The sequence below is a fragment of the Miscanthus floridulus genome, chromosome 19 (genome assembly GCF_019320115.1).
Source record: "Miscanthus floridulus cultivar M001 chromosome 19, ASM1932011v1, whole genome shotgun sequence".
Classification (NCBI taxonomy): Eukaryota; Viridiplantae; Streptophyta; class Magnoliopsida; order Poales; family Poaceae; genus Miscanthus; species Miscanthus floridulus.
The window spans coordinates 80,031,871-80,037,243 of record NC_089598.1 but is presented as its reverse complement, the minus strand read 5'-3'; positions in this window follow the sequence as shown (position 1 = coordinate 80,037,243).

Below are 5,373 nucleotides of genomic sequence, written 5' to 3'. Positions count from 1 at the left end.
AGATCTTGCCATTTACACAAATGAAGAAACAAACATATTTGAGTTACAACTTTGCTTGATCCAACCTGATTAACTCAACATGTGTTATTCCTTAAGTTTGTTCATAACACCACTTTCTTGATCTCATAATCTTAACCAAATGAGCTAAAATGTTGTATATCTTAACTTTGGAAGATGATAGTCATGTAAAGTTTGATACATCATGTAAAGATGGACAATCCTGCCATAGGTTAAGCAACTCCACTCTTTTTGACAAATATATTCAAATGCCACATTCATACTCATCCTTTTGATCTTATCACTCATGTTTTAAGAATGAATGCACATAACATCAACCTTATCATGATCTAATGTGCCTAAGGCTAGAGAAGAATAAATAAAGTTTTGGTTCTGTTGGTGTTTCTCCACCAACAGAGCCCATGCACTTGATCTCTACCTTGTCTTCATGAGCAGAACACGCTTTGAACAAAGTGTGGAGGAATCGATCTCCCAAATTCTATAAGAACCAACAATAATGATGCACTCAAGATGTCGCCATCTTCTACTACTAAAATGTTGAACAAGGAGGAAGAACAAGTAAAAAAAGGTGAACATATCAAATCAAAATTAAATTTAAAACCAAGACAGGTTTGGCAGAAGAAGGTGGACCACCATTGGAAGCGTCACTAATGGAGGCACCACCACAAGAATCCTCATCTTTAAGAGCGGACTGAGGGAGGACGCATGCCTTTCTCTGGCCAAGGGTACCACAATACTCAAGAGACCTATCAACGCTTCAACAACAAGCTCACAAACATTGAAGAGACAATTGCTGCCATACAAGCACCTCCACGTTCGGCTACCCCATTGAGCAACCATGTTAACAACCAGTTTGGAGGAAGAGCATTCCCCGTGTATCTAGCTAAGTATCTCTTTTCCCTTATTATTTTTACTATTCTTAGTTTGCTTTATATATTAAAAAAAGATACATAACTAAACAAAAACAAAATAAAAATTTATCCGTAGTAATAATAATATAGAAGTATGTTTACGTTTATAATATGTGATCTAAAAAATAAAAACAAAATAAAAAGAGTGTGTCTATTTTTAAGAGTTGAATAAAATAAAAATGACTCTAAAGATAATCTCTTAAAATGGAAATGATGAATAGTTGCTCTATTGTAATTCCTTTTCAAGTACCTAGTTTTCAGCCTTGAATTCTCTTGAGTTTTGGATAAGATTGTTTTGATATAAGGATTTACCCTGAACTTGAAACTTATGGGTAGCATATGCTTGATCTAAGTCTAGGTAATTGACGGATATGATATGAGAAGGTTTGATCTGTTGTTTATCTTGTTCCAAGTGACACTAAAGTTCTGGAGATTTATCTTTTGAAAAACAAAAAAATACTACATGATGAGTTCCTATATGACAAAGCTTGAATTCCTACTAGAGCCATACATGTTATTTAGGCTAGGAAAACTTCTCCACTTATATGCTGCTTGTATTGCATTGAGTTTTATCAAGCTTTGTTGACCCTTATGAGAGATTTGTCATGCTCGTAAAATCAAGGTCACGTATACTCCACTCACATATGCCCTACTCCTACACTGGGGGTAGGCGCAAAAACATGCCGTTCCATTTAGATCCACCCAAAAATGTTTTACTCCTATACTGGGGGTGAACACAAAAACATGCTTGATAGGTTTCCCATCCGCCACATAAAATTCTCCATGTTCTTGTTGCTATCTCTCTAAAAGTTCTATTGCAGAAAAGAGGCATGGGCTATGCAAAAGTTATTAAAAAGAGTTGAGAAAAAATGCACACAAAAGTGTCCGAGATATTGAAAACAATGGGTACTTAGATGCCTGCCTGAAGAAAAAAAGAGATTGATAAGATAGCCCCTGCTCTCTAGCAAATGTTTCCAAGCTTCAAAAGAGAGATATGTTTTCAAGGAGCATAGTGGAAGTAGAATTAGGTTAGCCACCATATATATCCACACACATGCACATCTTGATTTGATTGTATGACTTAACTCTCTTTGGATCCGTTGTTTGACTTTACAATATATGTATTGCAAGTATGCTCTAGCTTTCTCCCTACCTATAACTCCACATAAGCCTTAGTAGTAGAAAGAAGAAAAGGCATAACATCATTATTGTCTTGGTGAGGATCCACAAATACCACATATTTTGAGAGACTTGAGAGTGTCATACAAAGGAATCTCTGAGTTATATTTGGAAAACTTAAAAAAACTCCGGAACAATGGTAGAACAGAGAACTTGAGACATAGTGCTTGACTTGATCGTTTTGTCTTTCAATTACTCAAGACCCAAGTGAAGGCTAAGAAGCCCCATGGTTGAAGGTAATATGGGTAAGTTTGAAAGTTAGATCAATTTATTATAATCCGGAGGAGAATTTTTGTTTGAACGCATGTGTACTTTTGAGAAGTGAAAGCATTATAGCAACTCCTGATCCATTGTTCAAGTTTAACTTTGCTCAGGGACTAGCAAAGGGTAAGTGTGGGGGAACTTGTTGATGGTTATCAATGTCAATCACAAACCGTTAATATATCCTACATATACACTTAATTCTATCACCAAACATAGGTATAAGGGTTTAAACTAATGAATTACACGAGCTTTGGTGAATATGTGAATGTAGGAGGATTTATCCAAAAAAATAGCTCTCAGAACCACCGTCCTAAACTCTAAATAGGCAAACCAACATCAACAAGTGATTCAACCCGCAAAACCTACGAAAGACGACTCAAGATGGAGCCCAAGCCTCACCACCAGAAGGAGAAGCCCACTTGGCACCATAATGGGCTGGCTAGCCCAATGGGGAGGCCGCTCGGCCCATGAGGGTGGCCCCTTGCTCTCCGCCGCTGCGTACACCTTCCTAAGATCTAGACCCTTGATTTTAAGGTGGTTTTAGGTCGGTTTATCCAACGGTGATCGAGGGAGTTGACGTGGATCGATGACGTGGCAATTCCTTGCCTCCTACTCCACCTCGATTCCTTGCCCCCTACTCCACCTCGGCCTATATATAGCAGCCCCTACCCCCCCTCCCTAAAGGCATCCCTGAAACCCTAATGCATACCCTCCTCATCAGGATCAGAGTCAGCTCTCAAGATGTAGAAGTATAATAACTCTAGTTGAGAGTTAGGGAGAGTTGAGCTATGCTCAGGTTTTGGAGAAATTTTCGAAGGTCGGGTATATCTTTGTATCTCACCTTTGCAAGACTTATGCTTTAATATATTTATCTTCTCTATCTACTTTTATACCTTTCATGTGTATGGTTAGTATAGTTATCATACCTTAGCATGGGATCTCCACTCGCATCGAGTGCTTTAGTTATTATATGTGACTAAAGTAGTAATCAATAGTGTAGACGTGGTGTTTAGACTATAGGTTACTTGAGATTGCGCTCAATCCTACGGTTAGTTGTGGTAGCCCTAGGGGTGACAGCTCTATCAGGCCGTTGTAATCCACCATGTTAGGATTGATGTTCATAGAGTTTTAGGCAGCCTTCCCCCAACTACGCTTTGTCATCCCCCTCAATAGATGGAAAGGTACTTTTGCTCCAAAGTGTCATTGTGTGTGATCGCTATATCTATCCATGAATTAGTTATACCCTATAGAACCAAAGTAATAGAGAAGTATTTAGGAACCTTAAACTCACCCGTTGTCCTCTCAACTTAGCTAGACCGCTCATTTATTTTACCATGGAATTCTCTTATGTGTGTGTTATTCATAACTCTTATCATTATCATCACTTACTCTCACTTTAGTTTAGTTGGTATACTAGTTACTAGTTAGTAGATACATGATGGTGAACTATCAACTTCTTTAACCATTATTTCCCTGTGGATAAATACGATACTCTAGAATACTCCCGGGTGAAAGCTACAACGGTATCCGTACGCTTGCGGATTTATCTGTGTGCGTTTAAAATATACCAACAGGCACTTGGTGGATGTCGCACATGTGTGTCTACATTGATGATGATGATGATAGTGTCACTCAAGTCAAGAAGGAAGGTGAAGGAGTCAGACCTTGGTGGAGGTTGGACACTCATCGACATCGGCAAGTCACATCTTGAGGGGTTTGTTAGTTTAGTCCTCAAAACTAGGCATCGACATCCCAAGATTGTTTTTTTTATTTGGTGGTCAAAACTAGGCATGGATGGTTTGACTAGTTTGGACCTCGAAAATAGGGTGACGAATTGAATGCATGGAGCATCATGAAGCTTGTGAGAGGGGAAGCGAAGTCATGAAGATGCCGAGTCCGTTCGATGCACTGAAAAAATATGGATATTTTTACCACTAGGGGTTATTTGGGTTGAGTACTTCATCTTAGAGAAAATTGATAGATAACCAAGTGCTTATATATAGGAGATAGTTGGTTGTGTGGAGCACAACTTTGGGATTAAGCTCTTATTAAGTGGTTTAGAGTTTTGCCTAGGGTTATTAAAGAGAGTGTGCAACGACTCACGTCCAAATTTTTTTATGACTCAGCTCCTCACTTGGAATAGTCCCACATATGCGTATCACCTTTCTTACGCTTTCGTCCTTACTTTGTGTAAAAGGGTGGCACTCATCACCCTCCTAGACTTCTAAGGTGGTACTAAACCCACCATCTACAACCACACATGGGCCAACTATTGTAGGCTACTAATCGGGTCAAGCTAAGGTGGTACTAAACCCACCATCTAGAAACCACACATGGGCCAAGTACTGTTGGCCACTAATGGGTCGTTTATTACATTCACCCCTATTAAGGCTACTAATGTGTCAGGTTAAGGTGGTACTAAACTCACCATCGACAACCACACATGGGCCAACTACTGTAGGCTACTAAAAGGTTGGGGTATTACATTCATCCCTTATTAAGGGCTTGCCGCCTCGACAACTCACTACGTACGTAGTAGATGCTCTCGGAACTACCGATTGCTACATGCATGGTTGTGCCACTCTTACCCCTCCATGGACAAATAAGAGTGCATATACGCACATCCACTGAGAGTTGATGCTCTGAATACCATCTGTAACCACCCCATGCCCAAAATGTGCTTATGGCCTAGCTCCTCACATGGAACCAGCCCACATACGTGTAGCATCTCTCTTACACTTTCATCATTGCTTCATGTCCAAGGATTAACCCGGAGGTACTATGTTTGGAGCAACAAGAATTATAAGTTGGTCCTCACCCTTCTAAACTTCCATGATGGTACTAAACCCATCATCTACAACCACATGTGAGCTACATGGGCCAACTACTACATGCTACTAATGGACCTTGGTATTACAGAAAGGCTCTTTGGTCTTGAGCTTTTTGTCATCCTAGATTTGTGTTAGTTTAGGAGAGGTTTGTAATCGAACGTCTTGAGGTA